Raw genomic sequence first — 25007 nt, 5'->3', positions numbered from 1 at the left:
CTCCAGCTGATGGGGGGGGGGACAGGCCTGTCACAGGCTACTGCAGCATGTGGAACAGTGGTCATCTGGCAGTGGCAAAGCATTCTGGGGATGGGGGAGCCCTGCCAAATGACCCTGCATGCTCTGTTCACCTTCAGGAGGCTAAAAATATCAGTATTGGAGACAGATGGTCAAAGTGAAGAGAGGCCTGAAACCCAAGGCTTCCAGAGTCTGGAATAAGAAGTCATGATTGATTCAATCAAAGGCTTTTTCTTGATCCAGGGAAACAAGACTGACATTCAGGCTGAAGAGTTACATGGCTGCAAGCAGGTCACACAGCAAAACAAGTGGTCCTGGATAGTTCTGCCAGGTATACAGGAGCTCTCTTCAGGGCCTACAACCAGAGCCAGGATGGTTCACCGGGGCTTTGGTCAGAATTTTGTAATTGGTACAAAGGAGTGATATCTATCACCAGTTCTTAATGTCACTGAGTTCCCCTTTCTTGGGCAGCAACATGAGGACTTCTTGTTGGCAGCTGAGTGGTAGGATCCCATCTTCAAGGCTTTCCTGGAAGACATGTAGATGGCCTGCACTGAGGAGAGGCCAATCTTGCAGAATGCAACTGATAATCCATCAAGGTCTGGTGTCTTCCTTGTGTTGAGGCCCTCAATGGCAGTTGTCAGCTCTGCTAAAGATAGTGCCCGTTCTAGCTTCTCATTCTCAGATGTGAAGAGCTTGGAAAGGCCCTTGTGGAAGTGTTGAATAACTTCTGGGAAGGTAGATAAACTCGGCTGCAGACAGCTCTGCATAGAAGCTAACAGTATGGTCTCAGATCTTGACAAGATCCATGAGCACTTGGCCCAATGGGATTTTAAAATGGCTGATGATCTTTTGTTCCATGCACTTTTTCTCTAGGTTGAAAAAGAACCATGTCATGGCATTAACTTCTATGAGTTTCATAGATTCATAGACTCATAGATGTAGGGTCGGAAGGGACCTAAGTAGATCATCAAGTCCAACCCCCTGCCCTGGGCAGGAGAGAAAACTGGGCTCATATGACCCCAGCTAGGTAATTGTCAAGCCTCCTCTTAAAGACCCCCCAAGGTGGGAGCCAGCACCACTTCCCTTGGAAGTTGGTTCCAGATCCTAGCTGCCCTGACTGTGAAATAGTGTCATAGATTCATAGATGTTAGGGTCGGAAGGGACCTCAATAGATCATCGAGTCCGACCCCCTGCATAGGCAAGAAAGAGTGCTGGGTTTAGATGACCTGAGCTAGATGCCTATCTAACCTCCTCTTGAAGACCCCCAGGGTAGGGGAGAGCACCACCTCCCTTGGGAGCCCATTTCAGACCTTGGCCACTCTAACTGTGAAGAAGTTCTTCCTAATGTCTAGTCTAAATCTGCTCTCTGCTAGCTTGTGGCCATTATTTCTTGTAACCTCCGGGGGCGCCTTGGTGAATAAAACCTCACCAATTCCCTTCTGTGCCCCCGTGATGAACTTGCAGGCAGCCACAAGGTCGCCTCTCAACCTTCTCTTGTGGAGGCTAAAAAGGTCCAGGTTCTCTAGTCCCTTCTCTTAGGGCTTGGCCTGCAAGCCCTTAACCATACGAGTGGTCCTTCTCTGGACCCTGTCCAGGTTATCCACATCTCTCTTGAAGTGCTGTGCCCAGAATTGCACTCAGTATTCCAACTGCGGTCTGACCAGCGCCTGATAGAGGAGAAGTATCACCTCCTTGGATCTATTCGTCATGCATCTGCTGATCTATTCGTCATGCAAGTGCCGTTAGCTTTTCTGATGGCTTCATCACACTGCCGACTTATGTTCATCTTGGAGTCCACTAGGACTCCAAGATCCCTTTCTGCTTCCATGCCACCAAGCAGGTCATTTCCTAGGCAGTAGGTATGCTGGACATTTTTCCTCCCTAGGTGCAGCATTTTGCATTTCTCCTTGTTGAATTGCATTCTGTTGTTTTCTGCCCATATGTCCAACCTGTCCAGGTCTGCTTGTAGCTGTTCCCTGCCCTCCAGTGTGTCCACTTCTCCCCACAGTTTTGTGTCATCCGCAAACTTAGGCAGAGTACACTTCACTTCCTCGTCCAAGTCGCTGATGAAGACATTGAAGAGTATTGGTCCAAGGACCGAGCCCTGCGGGACCCCACTGCCCGCACCCTTCCAGGTCGAAACGGACCAATCCACTATGACTCTCTGGGTGTGACCGTCTAGCCAATTCGACACCCACCGGACTGTGTAGTCGTCCAAGTCACAGCCTCTTAACTTGTTCACCAGTATGGGGTGGAATACCATATTGAAGGCCTTCTTGAAGTCTAAGTATACAATATCCACCCCTACTCCTGCATCCAGGCGTTTTGTAACCTGGTCATAAAAAGAGACTAGATTAGTCAGGCACGATCTGCCTGCTTTGAACCCGTGCTGGTTTCCCCTCAGCATAATTTGTCCTGCCGGGCTCTCACAAATGTGAGCCTTGATAATTTTTTTAAAGACCTTGCCAAGGATGGAGGTGAGACTGACTGGCCTATAGTTGCACAGGTCCTCCTTCCTCCCCTTCTTGAAAATGGGGACCACATTGGCCCTTTTCCAGTCCTCCGGGACTTGGCCCGTGCACCATGAGTGTTCGAATATTCCCGCCAGTGGCTGTGCAATGACATCGGCCAGTGCCTTCAGTACCCTCGGATGGAGCTCATCCGGGCCTGCCGACTTAAAGGCATCCAGTTCCTCCAAGTGACTCTGCATTCATCATTAGTGTCTTCTAATGTCCAGCCTGAACCTACTCTCAAACAATTTATGGCCATTATTCCTTGTTACTCCGGGAGGTGCTCGGGGGAACAGGGACTCTCCCATTCCCCGCTGGTCCCCACGGTAAGTTTGTAGTTGGCCACCAGGTCCCCTCTTAGCCTTCTCTTATGAAGACTGAACAGGTTCAGGTCCCATAGCCTCTCCTCTTAGGGTCTGCCCTACTGCTCCTGGATCATGCGAGTGGCCCTTCTCTGGACCTTCTTGATGCTGGCCACCTCTCTCCTCTCCTAAAGTGCGGCACCCAGAACTGGAAGTAGTACTCCAACTGTGGCCTGACCAGTGTCGCATAGAGGGGGAGGATTACCTCCTTGGCCCTGCTTGTGATGCATCTCTGGATGCATGACAAGGTGCAGTTGGCCTTACTGACTGCGACCTCACATTGGCGGCCCATGTTAATTTTGGAATCGATAATGACTCTAAGATCTCTTTCTGCTACTGTGCTTTCGAGAAGGGAGTTCCCCAGCCTATAGGTATGCTGCTGGTTCTTACTGCCCAAGTGCAATACCCTGCACTTGTCAGTAGTGAATCTCATCCTATGGAATCCCATTTTTGGAAGCAGACTCAAGTTTGTGTGCACTGGAATGCACTCTACCAATTCTCTCAAGCACTTTTTATAGAGCTTGAGGGTCTCATGTAGTCCATTCCATCTCAGAGGAAGGGTAGCAAAAGGGCACAGAAACCCCTTGGCTCAACTTGTGGACCTCCTATGCCTAAAAAGAGAGTCTTATAAAGCATGGAAGACTGGAATCACCACCAAGAAGGCGTATTTTGCATTGGTCCGTACCTGTAGGGAGCAAACCAGGAAAGCCAAGGTTGCAACTGAACTCCATCTGGCTACACATATCAAGGACAACAAAAAGTCCTTTTTTAGATATGTGGGGAGTCAGAAGAAAAGCAAGGGTAACACTGGACCCCTGCAACACCAAATGGGACAACTGATAACTGACCCAGGAACCCAGGAAAAAGCCAACCTGCTTAATGGGTACTTCATGTCGGTTTTTCATCAGCCCAAAGGGACCGCCCTGCCTAGCATGATGCTGGATGGCCAGGGTGAGGGAGAATTTATACCCAGCATTGGTGTAGACCTTGTAAAGGAACACCCTGATAGGCTGGACACCTTTCAAGTCAGCGGGCCCTGATAGGTTACACCCCAGAGTACTTAAGAAGCCAGCAGGTGTCATAGCCCAACCATTGGCAAAAATATTCCAAAACTCGTGGCGCTCAGGTGAAGTACCTGAAGATAGGAAGAAAGCCAATGTGGTGCCCATCTTTAAGAAAGCAGGAAAAGTAGATCCAGGGAACTACAGGCCGATCAGCTTGACCTCAATCTCCGGTACGATTCTGGAAAAACTTATCAAAGAGACCATTCTGAGGGAGACCATTCCAATGTCCTGAGGGACAGCCAGCATGGGTTTGTTGTGGGTACGTGTTGCCTGACCAATCTCATTTCCTTCTATGACCAGGTGACACATCACCTGGACAAGGAAGAAGTAATTAACATCATATATCTGGACTTTAAAAAAGCCTTTGATCTGGTGTCCTATGATGTCCTCATGGGAAATTTGGCCAACTGTGGCCTCGGCTACATCACAATTCAATGGCTGGGGAATTGGCTTCGAGGTCAGACCCAGAAAGTAGTAGTCAACAGAAGTGAATCATCATGGTGCTCCGTGATGAGTGGTGTCCCCCAAGGCTCTGTCCTTGGACCGGTTCTCTTTAAAGTCTTTATCAATGATGTGAACACTGGTGTTAGAAGTGGACTGGCCAAGTTTGCCGATGACACTAAACTTTTAGGGAGAGTGTCCACACCTGAGGATAGGCTGGTGATCCAGACTGACTTGAATAGGCTTAGAAAATGGGCGGATGAAAACCTGATGGCATTCAATACTGAAAAGTGCAAGGTACTCCACCTCGGGGGAAAAAAACCTGCAGCATGCTTATAGGCTCAGCAGTACTATGCTCGCTAGCACTATGGCTGAAAGAAACTTGGGGGTCATGACTGATCACAAGATGAACATGAGCCACCAATGCGATGTCTCAGCTGGTAAAGCGAACAAAACTCTGGCTAGCATCCATAGATGTTTCTCAAGTAAATCTCAGGATGTCATTCTCCCACTGTATTCGGCCTTGGTGAGGCCTCAGCTGGAGTACTGCATCCAGTTTTGGGCTCCACAATTCAAGAAGGATGTGGAGAAGCTTGAGAGAGTCCAGAGGAGAGCCATGTGCATGATCAGAGGGCAAAAGAATAGGCCTTATGATGACAGGCTGAGAGCCATGGGACTCTCCAGCCTGGAAAAGCACAGGCTCAGGGGTGACCTGGTGACTGCCTATAAATACATAAGGGGTGTGCATCAGGATCTGGGAGAACGTCTGTTCACCAGAGTGCCCCAAGGGATGACAAGGACCAATGGTCACAAACTATTCCAAGACTGTTTTATGAGGAAAAACTTCTTTACTTTCCAAGCCCCCAAGGCCTGGAATAGACTCCCTCCAGAGGTGGTGCAAGCACCTACTCTGGACTCTTTTAAGAAACGTTTGGATGCGTATGTTGCTGGGGTCTTTTGACCCTAGCTAACTTCCTGCCCCTGGGGCAGGGCCTGGACTGCCAGGCTGCATTCCTCCACTCTGACGGTTAGGAGTGAGAAATAGCAGGCCATGGGCTCCTGAGAGATACAAAGATCTCTGACTGCTAGAGCTGGCTGTTTTGGCATGGAAAGGGTTATACAAAAGAGCTCCCTGGCTACTGTTTTGGGAGAGGATCCTTTTGGGTCAGCATGTGTTTTGTGGGGGAGGAGGACAGTCATTGGAAAATAAAAGTAGAGGAAAAAAACAGTAAAAAGGGCAAAAAAAGGAAAGAAATAAGGTAAAAACCACAAAAATAAGGGGCTAGGAAAGATTGGGGCAGGGAGGAGCCTAGAGTCTAGACCCACCAAGAAAACTATAAGAGCTATGTCACATATTACATTTAAGATGTGTTAACTGCACTTAACTGTTCATGAGTGTTTCTGTTCAAGCAGTAAAACGTAATAAAGTGCAATGTTATCCTACAAAGTTAACAACTTTTCCTGGGAAGAGTAGCTCCAGGTTGTATTAAATTACATGTGTTCAGCTACTCTTGGATGAATATGAGCTCTACAGAATTATACAAGTTCAAGACTGGTGCAGTGCTGGGGCCAATAATTGCCTGACTGTTGGTCCAGCATGAGCACCACACAGGAACCAGTTCAAGACTCTGGTTCTGGGGTCAGTGTCCTGGGGATGTGGGGCAAGGGGCACAGCCAGTTCCAGTCCTGTCCAGAGCAGGTTGAGATTGTAGCAAACATTACAATGCAACTGCTCAGAATGTGTTCTTACTTTTAATATGGCAGAGTAATGCTTACTGTGATCTACATAAAACACATGCTAAATTGTCCTGTGTGACACGGTCAGCCCTAACCGGGGATGGGATGGGAGGAAGGGAGTGGGGGTGGGGGCAGAAAGCAAGAAAAAGGGAGAAAAAATGCAGATTAAAAGAACAGAATCCAGCTCAGGAGAGGTTTAGACAGCCAGAAAGAAGAAAGGACAATTGCTAGGAGGGGCAATCTTGAAAATTACCTTGGTGAGAGAGAGATTCAGTAAGCTAAAAACACTGCATTATATAGGAAAACAATTTGGATGGAAAAAATTTGACTGGTCTTAGCTGACGGATCTCAGCACCATTTAGAAGATTTTAAATACTTGATGCTTTGCTTTGTGGAGCAGAACACCCTCACCTCATTCACCCGGTGTAGAGTAAAGGATATATCTATATCTGTGGGACACGGGAAAAGAGGCAGCAAGTCTTACTCATGCACTCGCTCTCCACCTGTATCATATAAAGCACTGTGCTCAAGACCTGGGTTCCCAGAATACTCAGCAGCAACTCGGGGCATCCCAACCTGCCTCCCTGCCTTTGCCATCTTATTTCTGGCATGGGTTTGATGGGTGTGTAGCAGGACTAAGTGAGCAGAATATGTTGCCTTTGTTGACAAAAATGAGCTGTGGTGCAGAAACTGTAAAAATGCCCTAAAATACTCAGGGGTGTACTTGGTAGCCGTGTTGGTCTGAGACAAAAAGGACATACAAAAAACTAGAACTCTTGGTTCCAAAATGATACTTTTTATTAGACCAACTGGAAAATGGCAAGAAAATTGTCCTTTTCTGCAAGCTTTTGGGATCAAAGTCCCTTTGTCAGGCTCTGGGAAAAGTGTAGATGGTATAAGATGGTAAAAAGTCCCCATAGGTAGGAAACAAACTTCATTTTTGCACAGAGGGAGCTGAAGATGGAAGGCCGTCCCTCTGGGTCCATGAGAGTGGCTTTGTGAGTTGTGCTGAGTAGCTCTTTGATGTGTTGATCAGATAGAATTCCTTCCCTGAAGGTGTCAGATGGGAGGCAGGGAGGTAAAAAAAAATTTTTTTGCATGTCTTTTTGTCTCAGACCAACACAGCTACCAAGTACACCCCTGAAACATGGAAGATGCCGAATTTCAGCCAGTTTTGGATTTTAAACTTCATTTCAGAACAAGGAAGTTTTTTTACCTACCTGTCTCCCATCTGACACCTCCAGGGAAGGAATTCTACCTGATCAACACATCAAAGAGCTACTCAGCACAGCTCACAAAGCCACTCTCATGGACCCAGAGGGACGGCCTTCCATCTTCAGCTCCCTCTGTGCAAAAATGAAGTTTGTTTCCTACCTATGGGGACTTTTTACCATCTTGTACCATCTACACTTTTCCCAGAGCCTGACAAAGGGACTTTGATCCCAAAAGCTTGCAGAAAAGGACAATTTTCTTGCCATTTTCCAGTTGGTCTAATAAAAGGTATCATTTTGGAACCAAGAGTTCTAGTTTTTTGTATGTCTAAAATACTCAGCATCTCACAAGAAGGATCCAGTATCTCTCAGGTTTTTTGTTGGGTGCTGACAACACTGATCATCTCACAGGAACCTTTTGGTACCTTGTAGGGCTGTTTCCTCAATTGTAGGTTCTGGCAGTGCACAAGGGTGATAGACTAAGCACAGGTGGTGATGGGTGACTTCTGTAAGGGCAGGAGCAAATGTGAGCAGTCCTACATTGTCTGCTTTGGGATCCTTGGGGCAGGAAGCCTGGTGGGTAGTTCTGGGGGTGCTGCATGGTCCGAAGTGCTCTCTTCTTGCCTTTTAGTTCTTTTTTTCTGCTTGCTTTCTCTACTGTTTCCCCCCCATCTTTTTTTGTACTATCAATATAAATGTATGAAATAAAGGGGAAGAGAGAGGTCCTTTGGACTCAAATACACAGCTTTTACTCAGAGAAAATTCCCAACAGAGTCAACTGGAGTGGATGACCATAGAATTCTAATTTAATGGTAATTTTTATACCACACTACCAGTGGAGAATATAAGAATTATAAAATTGAAGCCCAAAGAATGGAATACATTCATTTTTCTTAAATACTTGCTTTCTTTTCATATTCAAAGAAATTAAACCATCTCATTATGTAAGCCAGTGAATTGAATCTTTTTAGGCCATTGTCAATTATTTTGTCTGGACAAATTTGCTTAATACGGAAATATTTCATTATTACTTTAAAGGAAGTTGATTGCACTTTGCTATCTTTAATTGTCAAAAACAGAATGAAACAGTACAAGGAGGAATGAGAAGGTTTCTTTTATAGCCTGCTCTAGAGACTTCGTTTTTTATTTATATGACTGTTATAATTGCTGCAGAATTTTATGATAAAGGGGAAAAAAATCCTTATACTCGGAGGTAATATTTCCATTTTGATGGATTGTAATGTATGTTAGAATTGGTCATTACAGACTGTAATTTTTTATAGCTTTAGACTCCGTTAGTTTAATTTTTTTTCTGGTTGGGGGTTTAATAAAAACGGGGAAATTAATTTAGTCAGAATCACCAAAGGGTGATACATTCCAGGAGCTTCACTGTATTGTGACAGCACAAGGCATGAGGACAGTTTCCATTTGCATTCCTCTTTCATGTAAGTAGCTCGCAGCGTATGGATGGAAACAATAGGTTTGGTCGCTTGCTTCGAATCCTGTTAGAAGTCCCGTTCAAAACTCTTTTGGGGCCAGAAGACAGAGAGGAGATTTAAGGTAGAATTTTACTTCAGAGGCTGGAAGAGGTGCTGTGCTGCTGAGGTTTTGAAGGGAGGAATGGAGGGTAAAGGGAGGGGGGAAGCCGTGTCCCAGATTTTCAATGGTCCCACATAGTCATCCTAGCTAAGACACACAATTTTGAGGCATCTCTATCACCTAGCAACCTTCTACTTTACCTCAAATAATGGTATGAATCATGCTAAGACACCTACATTCCTTATGTGGCTCCTATTTTGCTCCATGCAATTTTGTCCCACTGCGTGTACCCAAAAGGCATCCAATGATGCCCTGGAGGAGTCTAACTGTGTGTTCAGCTCTTTTGCAATTCAGATTTGTCAGATATGCACAGAAATACTTTGTAAACCTCTGAAATTCTCGGCAGCCAGACCCCATCATTTTTTGTCACCAAACAAAGACTGTCAGTACCTACCCTTTGCGCAATACCTTAGTGATTAAGGCACCTGCCCAGGATATGGAAGGCCCAAGTTCAAGGCCACCTCTTCCTGAGGGGATTTGTACCTCACACATTATGATGTTTTATGTTAATTAGGACAAAATCCTATTGATCATGTCACATGACAGAGCACACAGAAGCCAGGTCACTGGCCAGGCAAGAGAAAAGGCATCATGGGGATGGAAGGAGGGCAGGCAAGAGGAAGCCTGACTGTAGTACAGGGAGGTAGAAATTGTGCTAGCTGGGAGAACTGCTTCTCATGTTTGTACATATTTTTGCAAAAGTCATTGGAAGAAACTACATAAACATCACTGGGGAGAGAGAACGGGGCTCTTCACGTGGCGTTCCACTTGCTGGAAACTCCTTCCCAGGGGAGCTCTCGTGTGTGCCCATACTATACTACCTGGAAAATCTTCCAGTGTCAGTCCTCACTGTAGTACTTCTGCCTGTGAGAAAGGTCTCTTGGAGGCCTGACCCAGGATCCCTAACAGGAAGGAGTCTACATGTGTTCACAGAAAAGAAAAAAAGACCTGGTGAATTGTTAATAATAAACCTTAACATCTCTGATTTTCCTTTAAAACTAGGAAAGTTCACTTACGTAAAATGCTTTGTTTTCTAGGTCTCTGTCACTAATCACCCCATCTTACAGGATGCTGACTGACTCTCTCCACTGTCGAAGTTGTCCTGAAATCACGTCTTCTCTGACACCTCTTGCCATACATTAAGCTTACACAGGAAAGTGGACTGAGCTTGTAAGGGCATGGTGATCCATTTGTTTTGAGATCACCTTCTCTGTCCCCTCTGTCCTGGTGGTGCAGCCAAAGCTGGCCCCACTCTGGCCCCCGGCTCCCAGCTCTGGGCTCCCCCATGCGGTGTGGGGCTGGGTTTGGGGCCAGGGCCAGGCTGGGGGACAGTGGATTCAATGGCGTAGGGGGCACCAGCACTGGGCAATGACCCCAGGTGTGAGGGAAGGGGTGGCTGCACAGGTGCAGCGAGCCCCAGCCCCAATCCTGATCCTGGGCCCAGCTTTGCTCCACTCCCTCCTGATCCCTGCCTGGTCCCAGCCCAAGCCCCAGCCCCAGCCCCACTCCTTCCCTCCTTCCCATGGCCGTTTCCCCTCCCCGCGTCCCTTCCCCCGCAGACTTTCCTGCCTGGGTGGGGTGCATGCATGCGCATGCATGCACACTTTCAGCTCCCACCAATTTTTTTTCTCCCTCCACCTATGTCTGGCCCTGCAGTTGGTAGGATGAGCACCTGGACAGGAAGGCTGTGAAGGAGTGCCTGTCTGACTCTTGAGCTGCCCCGGTGGAAGGCAAGTCAGGTGCTGATGGTTTGCAGGGGAATATGACCCAGGGTAAGGAGAAGTTTGGTGGGCTGGGATTTGTGCTCAGGACCAGGGTGGGAATAGTTTATGTTCTAGCTGGTGGGCTTACTCTTTTGTTACAGTTCAGACTAGTGGCCCGGGAGTGAATGACTACAAGCAGGGAGGAGGTCACAATGCCAGAGGGGAACATAGTGTTTTGAGCCTCTGAGAGGGGGTGTGCTCACAATGAGGGTAGACAGCATCTGAGAAGGCCAAAACTTGGAGATAGAGGTGGCCTGAAGCCAGGAGGATTAAGGGCCATAGTCTAAGGGGATGGAACTAGGGCCAGGGGCCCACAGCCTGGGAAACCAGGGCCAGAAGCTCAAAGCCCAAGAGGACAAAAACAGTCAGAGAGGGTGAGACTAAGAATAGAGCCTAGAAGCCAGGACTAGGTCAGTGATCTTAGGCAAAAGGCCCAACTAGAAGAAAGGGTGGCGGCCAGGAAGCCCAGTGCCCCACCAAGGGTATAGAGGCCTGAGGTGGCCCAGTGTTGGCTTGTGGACAAAATGCCATACCAAAGTGATAACCAGTAACATCTGCAAGGCATGGTGTGGCTGTAGGGGAGATTGGAAGCCATGCAATTAGTCCTCAAGACAATTAGTGTGCTGGAGCATGGACAGGCTGGCAGGGCCCCACGTAATGTGTGGGGGTAGGATGGGGATCAGCAGGGCTTCGGACAAATCTACAAGGTAGTAGAGGACAAGGGCTCACTCTGGGACTCTGGGTAGCCTCTCTTTTCAGAAACCAATATCTACATCAAGGCATGGCAGGAAGGAAAAGAGGGAAGGTACCTTAGGAGCCCAAGCAGGGCAGGAGCTGCAAGGTCACCATGGGGCATCATGGCCACCACTGGGGCTTGGCACCTTTACTCCACTACTGTAGTGTTGTTGGCTTAGAGCCAACAGAGGTGGGCAAAAAAAGAGATTCAAGGATGCCTTGAAGAGCAATATGAAAAAAATCTGATATTGATATCAATACTTTGGAGACTCTAGCACTGAATCATCTGCAATGGCTCTGTGATGTACAACAAGGCATCAATCATTGGAACAACTTACCTCACTGTGGAGGCAGATAGATGAGAGAGACTCAGGGAAAGAGCTATAACCTGACATCACCAGGATTTACTTTTTTCTGGGATGATTTGCCATGTCTGCAGTTGAACATGCAAATCTTGGATTGGCTTCCTCCGTTATCACTGGTGATTTCCCTATTTGCGTGAAGACTTTCATCCTTGTATTGAGGGAATGCTGCCACTGTCATCTATATAAGTGATGTAGACTGCGTCCCTGACTAGTTTTGTAAACTAAGACTGTGCTGGTAGATACATTTTAGACATCTTATGAGTGAATTTAGCCAGTAGCATTTGACCGATATCATTTTCAACCTTTATGAGAATTTGCATGGCCCTTGTTGAGTAGGTGAATGAAATGGGAAAACAAAACAACCATCCTCCATGCCCAGTGGCCTGGTCATTTACAGGTACTGCATGACAATGAGGGCAGGCAGCATCTGAGAAGGCCAACACTTGGAGATGGAGGTGGCCAAAAGCCTGGAGGATTAAGGACCAGAGTCTAAGGGGGTAGAACCAGGACCAGGGGCCCACAACCTGAGAGGGTGAAACCAGAACCAGAAGCCCGAAGACCAAGAGGATGAAAAAAGGGCCAGAGAGTATGAGACTAGGAATAGAGCCTAGAAGCCAGGTCTGTGTCAGTGAGTTTAGGCAAAGGGCTCAACTAGAAGAAAGGGTGGAGGCCAGGAAGACCAATGCCCCACGAAGGGTATAAAGGCCTGAGGTGGCCCAGTGTTGGCTTGTGGCCAAAATGCCCCACCTAGGTGATAACCAGTAACATCTGCAAGGCACTTCTCCATCCATGACACTTCTCCAAGCACAAGTGATTATTACAGCTGGCCAGAGCAAAGGGAACAATTGCTATACCATCTTAAGGGATTTTCCCAGTGCTTTGTTAATACTTTTTGAATTCCCTCTATGGCGTTTCACTGCCCTTTACTTTATGCTGTATGCAAGTCTGAGAAATCAGAGAATCAAACATTCTTCCAAAGTGTAAGAACCCCAAAACTTCTATTTCCAATTATGCTTCCTTGTAATTGCAGTCAAGGCTTATGGTCACATCTACAGCTGGTATAATTTGATGTAGCTCTATTGACATTATACTGATCGACATAGGACAAGGATATGCCCAACACATTTTTTTCTGGCTGTCAGCAAGTGTGCGTTATGTTTAAATGTCATCCAAAGAAATTAATTATGCCAATAATCCTGGGATATCGTTATAACTTCGTAAGCCATTAAAAGTAAAATGATTTAAAAAAGATCCACTAAGAGAAACTGCTTTTGTGTACTACTGTGTATTTTCAGTGTGTGCATTATATTATGCATGTATTAAATGATTGTTGGTACCCCTGAGAACTGGAGCCATCCACATATGACTTAACTGTAGAGTATATGACAAGCTAGCTTATGCAGGGTTCAATCCTATATGATGCTCAGTGGTCTCAACTCCAGCTGGCTTCAAATGAGTGCTATTTAAATATTTATGCTGTGATACATACTTTACATAAAAACTATCTTAGGGAGATTTTTGTAATTTTTTTACTGAGTTAATGGAACTATGTTGCTTTTATTGTAAACCTAGGTGCTTTTGCTGCTGCAAGTCCAACTCATAATGCTCAAAAGAAACTGTAAAAACCTTGAGAGGTAACCTCAGGTCATTTTTCTATTTGATAAAAATGTCACAATATTAAACTCTGATATTTAAGGCCAGTGTAATTTGAAGAAAAAATGGGTATTTAGGAGGAAAAAGAATGTAATGACGGTTGATTTTTTTTTAAAGTATGGCAGCAACCTGAAGCTGCTCAGAGGCTCAAAATGTTAGAATAAATCTGAGACAAATAAGGCAGCCAGAGAATGCTAGGGGGATAGTCAAAGGTGCATAGTTCATCCAACGTGTATCACATGGTTCTGCAGGTTATAGCTGTGACCAGTGTGTATGTAATGTGTACTAGTAACCATCTATCTGCACTGGTTTTTATGTAGTTTTTTAAATCTTTGTTTAGCCTATGTATCCATTGTATTTGAAAACCCTATCCAAAAATATGGTTAATGATGCACGATGGAGAAACCAACATTATAGGACTTGGGAAATTCAAAGTTGAAGTGTAACATTCAGCCTCTACACCAATCAATGCACATCTTCATGGTCTTTCAGTCTAAACCAGGGGTTGGCAATGTTTTGGGGCAGAAAGTAAAAAAAACACAACATCTCCTTGTAAGATGTTGGTGTGCCATGGTGGATAGTGGGGGAGCCATGAGGTGCCCAATGCTTCTTGTAGCAGTATGGTCCTGCCCCTTCTCCACTGTCTGCCCCGAGACAGGTGTGCACCTGCTGCAGACAGCGAGCTGCGCCAGGGCTCTGTGGACCACAGTGCACCCACTTGCAGCCTCACGGCTTCCTGCCACAGCCAGCCTGGGCTCTGGGGAGGTCCCTGACACACATGAATCCCAGGCTGCTGGTATCAGGTGGCAGAGAGGCTGCAAGTAGCTGCACTGGGGTTTGCGGATCCCTGGCCTGGCTGGCTGCTGGTGGTGGGTGCACATGCACTTCAGGGCAGATTGTGGAGAAAGGGCTGGGGCTGCATTGCCACAAGAAGGATCAGGCCCCTTGCAGCTCGTTTGCCATCTACCCTGAGGGCTGGTGTGCCAAGCAAAACGTCTTCATGTGCCATGCTCTGGCATGTGTTCTGGGGTTTGCCGATCCCTGGTCTAAACCTTTGAAATGAACCGGTTCCCAGATTTATAAATATCCAGTATACTTGACTACATGCAGTTAGTTTTGTAGCTTACTCAGCACAGGTCTCATAGTTTGAATTCTCTCAAATGTGATTTAGATTGGTGTTTGGAGCTAATGTTACCATCTTGAGGTTTCTGAGTAGCCTGAGGTGAGGCCCTGTGTGTGACTGTAGCAGGCTCGGGGCTCTAGATCTGGAGCCTGATGTTCGTGGTGGCCAGGTCTGTTTGTTGTACTCTCCAGCCTTTGTATTGCCTCCCACTTTCCCACATGCCATGCCTTTGAATTTGAAAATTATTTATTTGGGAGGCTGCTTTTAGAAGCTAGAGTAGCCTTTTACGTGTTTTTCCTCTCTAGTACAGTCCTTTGGGGCCTGTTCGCTCTTAGCAGTTACCCAGGGGGTGCTTACCCCTGAGCACAGGTTTCCAGGCATACTTTCTTCTTAACACTGACCTCTGTGCTTATTCACCCTCAATACAGTCCTCTGGGGATTGATCACTTAACCCAGGGGTTTTCAATCTTTTTTTATAAGTGTACCCCCGGTGGCCGGACACAGAGCAGGGGTGGGGAGGTGGCATGCAGCCAGACGTGGAGCGGAGGGGGGGGGGCAGGTGGCACATGGAGGAGAGGTGGCACCATGGGGTGGTGGGTGGCAGCACTGCCGCTGCCGTGTGCAAGCTTATCTCCCACATCCAGTTGGCCAGGTGGTGCCTGTACAGCCCACAGACTGATGGTGCTGCCCTCGCACCACCCCGGCCCTGCTCCTAGGAAGCCGCAGCATAGGGTGGTGGGTGGTGGCATTCTGTCCCCACCTACCTGCGTATACCCACTAGAGCCTTCCCAAGTACCCCCCGGGGGGTACACATACCCCCGGTTGACAACCACTGACTTAACCCAATCTTCTGGCCTTGTCACCTTCATCATAATTATCTAGACATGCCTCCCTCTTAGCCCAGGGTCTCTCTCACCAGCTCTCTGAGCTAGTTTGCCTTTGACAAGAGTTTTCTGGGGCATGCTCCCCATCACCACAATTCACTGGGCCCCTTCCTGTCAGGCCTATTTCTAGTGTAGCCCCGGGGCTCCTACACCTGCCATCAGTTACTCTCAGTTCTCTGTCATGCAACACCCTCTGCTGGGTGTGTAGAGTACATCTATAGGGCTTTCTATCATACCTCTGCAACAAGCAAACACTCCACAGCACTTTCTCCAGGGTACCTCTAGTGGCCTTCACTTACCTCGTATTAGCCACTCTTATGCCTCATGGTGGTTGTATCAATGCTCATCTGAAACATGGGGTTTGTCTCGCCCTTGGCTCTTCCCAACTTCCAACTATAGCCAGGAGATGCCTTTTGTTGAGGTGTCTCCCCCCTTATCTGCTGGCTCTTGTCCATCCCAATATCATCCACTCAGACTCTTTGCCCACTGGCTGATGCCAACACATGAGCCTCAGTCCACTCTGAGCTACAAAGTATGTAACTCACCAGCGCCATAGCAACAAAGTTTGGTGTCCGAGGCAAAGCCCGCAGTGGCAGCCCGCCCTTGCCCCGTGCACAGATCTGAGGGGGCACATGCCCCCCTGCTTGCCTGGGAGTGCACACAGTGGTGGGAATCATGTTTCTGCCATCCCTCCACCCTCCCAATTGAGCCACTCATGGCTCTGTCCTGTGCCTGACACTGGCAGGGCAGTGCCTGTTGGTGCCCCTTCAGTTTGGTGCCCAGGGCAGTCCTCCCGCTCCCCCCTTGCCACAGCACTGATTTTCACTCTCAAGGGTTCCTTCTCTAAGGCTGACAAGCACATCTTTGCCGCAGTTTCCTGTGTCCTAAACCCAAATGTTCTCTACAGCCCAGGAGCCAGAATTATAGAGTCCTGAGCTTCACCCCCTTCCAGTTATATGATCTGTAGCTCTCTTAACGGGACCCTGGGGTTTCTCATTAGCTCTGTAGCTTTGCTGCAGCTATTAAGATAGATGCTTGGAGTTCAGCACCCTATCCTATTCCTGCTTGCTGTTGGTAAGTGGCTAGTAGTTTGTTAATGCCTTGGAGCTATGACTCTTAAACCCCTTCTGATGCTGGTTTCCAATTCAGTTGCTAGCAATCTTATTGCCACATAATGTTGTCTTCACTCCCTCATAAAGTTACAGGGGTTAGGGGCCCTATTACAGTGACAGCTGTATCCTTGAAACAGGGGGAGTTAATTTGCTTTCAGTAATATAATCTATGCTCTTAATGTGCCTAGAAACTGGGTGGATTTGAGGCCTGTTCTATACAAGGAAATTAGAAAAAAAAGGCGTGTTCTTAATCTTATTACATTAATTCAAGTTAAAAATCCCCATGAAGGCAAAACACTTAGTAGTTTTTAGATGAGTTTGCAGGTTGAGATCCTATTAACTTGTGTAACTTGTGTCTTACCTTTAACAAGATTTTACCTTGAGTTAGTTACCATACTTTGTCTCCCCTTTTGCTAACATGACTAGAGGGAAGATGGCAGAATGAGTTGGAGCTCTTGTAGGAGAAAGAAGGGAGAGAGAGATGCCTCCATGACTTGTGATCTGCCTCCCAGTTATATTGCTGGAGTGGAACAAAAAGCCAGGATAGGAGCGAGAAGCAGCTGCTTTGTTTGGTTTCAGGCCTGGTGGATATAGCCAAATGATAGGTAGTGCTTTAAGTGCTTTTCATATCTGCTTCTTGTAAAACCACAAGTGAAACAGCCAGTGATAGCACAGCAGTACCAATGTAGTCAACTTTTGTGATGTTTGGAGTTTTTTGTTAATCTGGCACTGCTGGGATCAAGAAATAGCGATTTCCTTAGGGGAAAAAATCTAGCTCTATTGGTGTACTTTACAGGCTCCGAAGCCTTTGGAGGGGGGCTAGGTAATGTTGTTTTAATGCTTGATGTTGGGAGTTTTGGATACCTTCCATTCTAAACATGTTTTTATACCACCCTCATCAACACCATTGTATCTGGGTCTGTGTAGTAGTGCATTTAAGTGGCATGACCAACATACATCACATGAGGTTTAAGAGTAATGGAACACTGCATTCAGGGTATGGAGTGCTGGCCATGCATTCTACATCTGATCCTAAGAGTGGTGCTAAAAGTTTTCTCAGTGGTTGTTTTGAAAGCTGTTACCCATGTACAATATTGACATTGATCCTGTTACTTTTCTCCTCAATAGCTGTTCTAGGTCAGTGGTCTAACTAGCGTTCTAATCAGATGTGTGAAAACTGAGCGTAAAGAGTTGAGAATTGTTTTAATTGATAGTGTCTTGCTTATCTTTTTTTTTTTTAAATTTAAACTCTATTGATTTGAGTGGATTTAATTTATCACTGGTGCAACATAATTCTTTTCAAATGATCCCCTGCTGCTCCCAGAGGAGACTGACATGCCAGCTGACAGAAAATCATTTAGTTGAGAAAGGGAATATTTAATATTGCCTTAGGGTTCAGCTCAGGTACTTATTTTTAATGCATGTTTTTAATGCTGCAAGTGATTGATAAGAGGCTGTGAAGCAATAGGAGGACACAAATGTATCTCCAGTGAATACAGGAAAAGGGAGAATTGCTTTATGAAGTAAGGCTTTCCCTGGTAGTTTTACCCTGATCCAGGAAGAAGATAAGAAAATCATTTCACTATGAATTTTTGGGAGTGAAATCTAGATTTTTTTCCCCCCAAAATAAAATGCTACTTTAGTAGATTACTCCCCTTGAACCCCACCTTTCCAGACCTATTGTAGCTCAGCAAGTAGCAAAGATCTGGAAAAATCGATGCGAGGCAATGTCTGTAAAAGGTCATAAGTGAAAACGAGTTCAGTCTAATAATACTTTAAAGTACCATGGAAAGGATATTTCATAAAATATTAAAAAATCAATTGACCTTTCAGAAAATGTCCATTCAGTATCAATGCGGAGACTGTGGATAGGTGGTGGTGATGGGGCTTTAATAACTGTTCATATGAGTACTGCAGCCTTCATCAGGTTGAATGTTTTTTGTGGCCATGAAATGACTGGGGAAGAACATTGTCTTACAGAGCTCGAGACCCTACTTACCATCCTGATAGAACTTCACTCTAATTTATTAGTTTTGTGTGGATGCTGCAGTAATTTAAAATGCTGCAGTCTGCTTAGGAAGACTTCCTGCTGCCTAACCTTCTTTCAATTCTAGTGATGTATATCAGCCTCAGAATAGAAGATTGTACACTTCTTAACTCATTGCTTATGTTTAGCTTAATAAAACTATCTTAAACTACTGCAGTGTAATACATTTGGTTCCTTTTCAAGTACAGAATTCCAATTGCTGCAAAACTAATGACTAGAGGATCAGAAATCACTTCACTTAATTTACAAATTAAAAACCCTAAGGGCCATTGCACATACAGTTTTGTGGACCATATATCATTTCAGTATTCTCTGTAAACTATCCTCATTTTTTTTGTTGTCTAGATTTTTTTTTCTGAACGTATTTGCACATCAGTTGGTGTTGGTTCTGAATCTCATGGATATCATTTTTAATGCCATCACACATTCACTTTTTTTAGGTCCTTAAAGTATAACTGACCTTCTGCTTTCTAGTCTTAAGTTTTAAATTTTTATTTTTTGGAGCATCTGGTGTATAATCCTCAAGTATTTATTCATGTTTTCTTGTTCATTCAGGGCTAATTTTCCCCCACAGATATCCTGTTCAGTGTATGTGAAGGACTAGCAGGAGAAAGGCCTTCCAATGTTTGTTTCCCCATAGATATGTAAGGACAGCCATATGGTCTCAGGGACATGAATGTAGAGACATAGACTTTGCATAGACATTCAGTTTCTCCTGAGATAGGATCATGAAATAATAGAAAATTAGGGCTGGCAGGGACCTTGTGGGGTCATCTAGTCCAACCCCCTGCTCAAAGCAGGACCATTTCCAACTAGATAATCCAGCTAAGGTTTTGTCTACCTGGGTCTTAAAAACCTCCAAGGATTGAGATTCCACAACCTCTCTGGGGAGCCTGTTTCAGTGCTTTACTGCCTTTCTAATGAGAACATTTTCATAATATCTAACCTAAACTTTCCTTACTGAAACTTGAGACCATTGCTTCTTGTTCTGTCATCTGCCATCACTAAGAACAGTCTAGCTCTTGGAACCACCCTTTAGGTAGCTCAAGGCTGTTATTGAATCCCTGAACCTCAGTCTTCTCTTCCTAAGAGAAACCACAAGTACATAGATGTTTAGGTTTTTCTCCCAGAGTAAAAATGGCTGCCCCAGGAGAAAAATAACCTGGGAACAATCAAGATTAAATCAATTCTAGGAGAGTTTCTCCTGGTAGCTCAAAAATCTGTACATGTTGATAGATTATTACAAAGCTTCTTGAACCCCGCCCCTGCCTCTAATTAAAGCACCTGCACGTCATGTGTATTCAGTGTCCCACACTTCAAAATGGTAGTGGGGGTGCTTTAACTAAAGCTTGTTCCACTGCCATTTTGAAGCATGGGGACACTGACCATACATAATGCGGAGGCTGTGTGGAGCATGCCAGTTAACATGCTTCAGCAGACTCGATTAATTAAGTCTGCTCTTATGTGCTAATTAGCATGTATTGGAGCAGATGTCCAGCATACGTATGGCACTACGTTGCCATGTGTATAGGTGCCCTAAGGGCCTCCCAAAGTGGATTGCAACAGAGATTAGGCAAGGGTTAATTGTGAGTGCATCAGGAGCAATGTCAAGATTGTACATGGGTAACAGCTTTCAAAACAGCTGATTTAGGTGTGAAGGGATCTAGTTCTTGATGGGCAAATGAAAGGATATAGTGACTCTATGTACTTAGACTGCTTAGCACCTGTTGGAGTGGAGCTAAATCTGGATCACTTTCTGTGATTTAGGTGCTTTGACTCAGTGGGATTTGGATAAAATCCCATTTTCTTGCCAAAGTCAGTCATTGGCAGTAGAAGTTAATTTTCATAAACTCTTACTGCTGATAGTGTGTAGCTCCTCATAACTAGCAGCCCCTTGTCTGTGGGTCAGATAGGGAGGCCTTTAGTTCAGACTCAGTCTGAGCCTCTCAAACTGTTAATCAGGAAACTTCCAGTAACTATCCAATATCTCTGTTAGGCAATAGTGGGCACCCTTACATGTGCCCCTATGGTGCCGCTGTTACTGCGCCATCATTTATTACTTCCTTTGGAAGTAGTAAATGACGGTGCATTGTGCTGGTGGTGCATGGTTATTTTTAGCTGCTACGTTGCTGTAGCAATGCACTACAGCAAAGGAGCGTATTACTACAGAGACGTAGCTATGGCATCATGGTTTGTGCCTGCCGACACTACGTCGCCGTAGCGTATTGCTATGGCAGCATAACTCATGTAGATGCACCCGCTGTAGATAAGTTTCTGTCTGAGCTCAGTGGGAGTTTACCTGAAAAAAAACTTGAGTAAATACTGAAGGCTATTATCTGCCACTCTGACTCATGTGGTATGATGTTTCCCATGACTAGACTATCATGGAATGATTCTCACGAAGCCTGCGTGGCACAATCTGGCTCCAAATAAAGAATTCTAGACTTGCCCCTATAGTTATACTCTTCCATTGGCTGTCCTCTTCAGTTTTTTCTTTTTCTTATGTTGATTAACAATTACAATTGTTTGCTTACTACAATCTTTCTTAAAAATGAGTAATATACTAAAAAAAGAACATATTACTTAGCTATTTTTAAATATGAGGAGGAGATAAGGAGTATTAGAAATTCCTAATAATTATTGTGGTTTTTTTAAAATATATTTTTAGCTCTTTCTTCATATTATATTAATGTCCAAAAATCAATATGTATATATGATTTTTCCAAAACATGGAGCAAGCAATCAAATAGACTAAGCATGAAAAAGTAGGATATAAAATGAGGAATTAGCTAATGGTTCAATTTAATTTGTACTCTGCAGCTGCTATTAAAAATAAGAGAGAAAATTTTAACCATTAGTATGTAAAGAAATATTTACAGTATTTCAGTAGGGAAATTTACAGATTGAAAGTTATCTCCCAGAAAATATTATGGTTCTTTACTTTCTCTAGAATCTTAAAGATAATTCAAGTAGGTGATTCAATGGCAAATGTTAATATGCAAGATCAAATCAGCTGTCAGATTCCAATACTCTTCCAAGTTCAAGTCTTGAGCTGGGCAGCTCATCTAGCTAGCGTGAGTAAGGCATGCCAATATCTGTTGCCAACACCACACAGAAGAATAATATGCCCAATGTCATGTCTCGTTACCTTTGGTTTCTCAGCCTAATGTTCAGACACCCACTGACAGGTAAGTTGACAGGCTCTTGGTACAGCCCAGAGTGATTTAGACACACATCTCTGGATCCATAGTGAAATGCCTTAACTATACTGTCACTACACCATCTTGCTCAAGGTAAACTGTAGCTCATTGGGAGAGATTTTGTAAGGAAAAAGTGGAGTTAGAAGGTCAATTCTCTTTGACTTTTTTTTTCTTTCAATGAGGTTTGGGTGCATAAGTCTCATACTAACAATCTGTTCATCTAGAGTATCTTGTCTTGTAGCCTGAAGCTTGATAGATTTGGGTCAGAGGAAGTCATTCCAAAAGTGGAACGAAAGCTCTGTTGTCCACGTGAAGTGGTCGCACCTTTTCTAGGTTCTGACAGCAAACATCCCCCTTGTCTTAACTGCTATGGTGGTGCCACCCTTGAGGGGGCTACAGCAGGGGGATTTGTCCAATTTTTAACTGTATCCTAAACAATCCCAGGTTATAGATTTCATAATCTGCAATCTGAATTGCTATCAGAAGCTAACAAGGAGTCAGTGCTAATGCTTGAGCAGATGCATTTTGTGTGATCACACTGGGCTTAGCTACTCAGGAAGTGAGCAGCTACGTTCTATGCTCTTGTTAGATTCCAGATGGAGTTCAGCAGGTTGTCCCTAAGTGGAGAACACTGTACTAATAAAACTTGGAAATAGTGCTGTGGCTTTAAAGTCTGTATTAGAAAAGAATAACCACTGCCTCCTGCCAAACCATAGATGGAGAAAGGCATTGGGAAGTCATTACTGCTTTCTGGGGCTTTTCTGGAAATGAGGAGTCCTTATTTCTTTAGGTCTCCTATTGTGAGATGCATCCTTGAAAGTTTGTGGGATGATAACATAATGATTTAACTATTTTGTGAAATAAAACTTTCACTTTTTTATTAGGAGAAAGTGTCAGAGCATTTCAAAATCCTGGAAAAAATAGTGGGAAAAGCCATGATATTTTCTGTAGATCACATTTCCAGTTTTCTTTTGTTAATAAAAGTGTCTGAGGTCTGACTACTAATCACTTTGAATGCTATAATTATTATTTTTAAAACAGTTGTCTTTTAATAGTGGTGTTTGACCTGCCTGTAAGACCTTTTTCACACAGTACAATGCAATTCAAGAATTCCCAAGAAATCAAGTGGAAATCCTGTTTTGAGAAAGATGATGGTCAACAAACAGTTCCCAAACATGTTTGCCATTAACTCCTTTGCATAATCAGTTGAGATATTCACTTAGATAATAGCACCATCTATTGAGGATTCACAATAACATTAAGTCAACTCAAATACACAATTTGCCAACTTTTTTTGCATGGATTGCAAATGTAAGTAAGCTCTAAGGTTATAATGATTATACCTTTGCTAGAAGACACTTCTACTTTTATTAACAATGGTTAAATCATTAAATTAAGTTTCTTGTATGCCTCGTGGGAAACTCCTTTTTTGCATCACAACAATAGTAATTGAGCAATTTAAATCTCCTCTTTAGGCTATTGAGATGCATCCCCAGCCAACAGCAGTCTTTCTTATCCCTTTAAACTTTGAGAGGTTTACTGTTTTACTGTAGACATTAAGATTGGCTCAAATTTTATGGTGGGAATTTCAGAAGAATTCAGTATCAACCTTACTCTACTCTCATTGCACTACATGAGATTTATAACCAACTTTAATGGCAGCATACTTACACAAATGTAGAGTACTTTTGAAAATTCCACCCCATCCGGTCATGAGAAGGTAATAGAATAACCTTCATGGGAGGAGTTAAAGTGTGGGTCTAATATGTGTGTTCAATACTGGCTCTCCCACACAGATTTCTGAAGTAACCTCTTACAAGCCCTCTCACCTTCAGATCTATAAATCAAGGATAATGGTCCTTCTTTCCCCCTTATACCTCTTGCTCTCCTAGAATGCAAAATCATCAGGACAGAGACTCTCTTCCAATCTGATCTTGGCTGGGTGCTTTTGGCATTATCATAACTGCGTTTATAAATGAGGCAGTATCATTTCTAGTGTTTTGCTTCTTGGAGATGTGATGTTTCTTTACATTTCAGAGACTTTTGGTTAGATGTTGTTGAAAAGCCATATTTCATGTAAGCAGTTGTTACCTGTGATGAATACCTATATGGACTTGCCAAAAGCACGATTGCTTGTTTATTTTTTTTTTTTGGGGGGGGGGGGTCTTTTTCTAATTTTCTACATTAAATTTAAAATTCTAGCTTGTCTCCAGCATGCATCACCTACTATCTCAAACTTTTATTTATCTCCTGGTTTCAGTCTTAGGAGCCAAGTCACTTCTGTAGCAAGATGCTGGGGAGAAGCTTCTTGTTAGTCTGCCATTAAACTTAACAAAGGGTTTGAGCAATTCCTTTGCATTTTGTAGAGTTCACCCTTTGCTGGATATGGCTTATCTACCCTGCTGGGTAGTTTATCTCTAGGACTCAGAAAAATGCTGAAAAACACCTTGGGGACTTCCAAATACAGTAAATAATTTAAACAGCAGGTGTTTTCATTTCTCTGGTTGCGTTACTAGGGCTGTGCAAAGCTTCAGGTGCTGATTCAATTTGGAGGAGATTTGGCTCGATTCGGTGGCCGAATCTCCAAATCTGAATTGAATCAGGGGGCCAATTAAAAGGTCCGAATTGATTCGAAGCTCTCTGAATCAATTCAGAAAAGATTCGGAGAGCTTCGGCAATTTGGGCAGTCCTCACTTGCTGCAGAAGGGAGCTGGACCCAGACTCCATGTTGATAATAAGGGGAGGGGGACCATGGGGGACCCCTGCTAGGCCCCATCCCCTGCCTGCTCCCCTAGTTCCCCTGAGCACCCCTGACCCCCTCCTGCTCTCCCAGCCCTCCCATGGCTGCCCCACCCGCCCCAGCTCCTGGCCCTTTAAAAAAAGGAGCTGGGGCGGGCAGGACAGCCATTGAGAGCAGGCGGGGGATGGGGCCTGCGTGAATCGGAGATTCAGCTGATTTGGCAGTAGCCGAATCTCTGGATCAGATTCGGCCAAATTGATTTGGGACAATGATTCAAATCACTGAATTGAATCACTGTCCCCTGAATCAGCTGAATCTGAATCCAAAGTGAATATTAGCCACTTTGCACAGGCCTAGCGGTTACCCCAACCATTTAAGATAAATATCTCTTGCCCCTCCCCTCCACAACATCTCTCAATATGTAAGTGCAGTACTGTGCT

This window comes from Alligator mississippiensis, chromosome 1 (genome assembly GCF_030867095.1).
Source record: "Alligator mississippiensis isolate rAllMis1 chromosome 1, rAllMis1, whole genome shotgun sequence".
NCBI lineage: Eukaryota > Metazoa > Chordata > Crocodylia > Alligatoridae > Alligator > Alligator mississippiensis.
Note: the sequence above shows the minus strand (reverse complement) of the source record.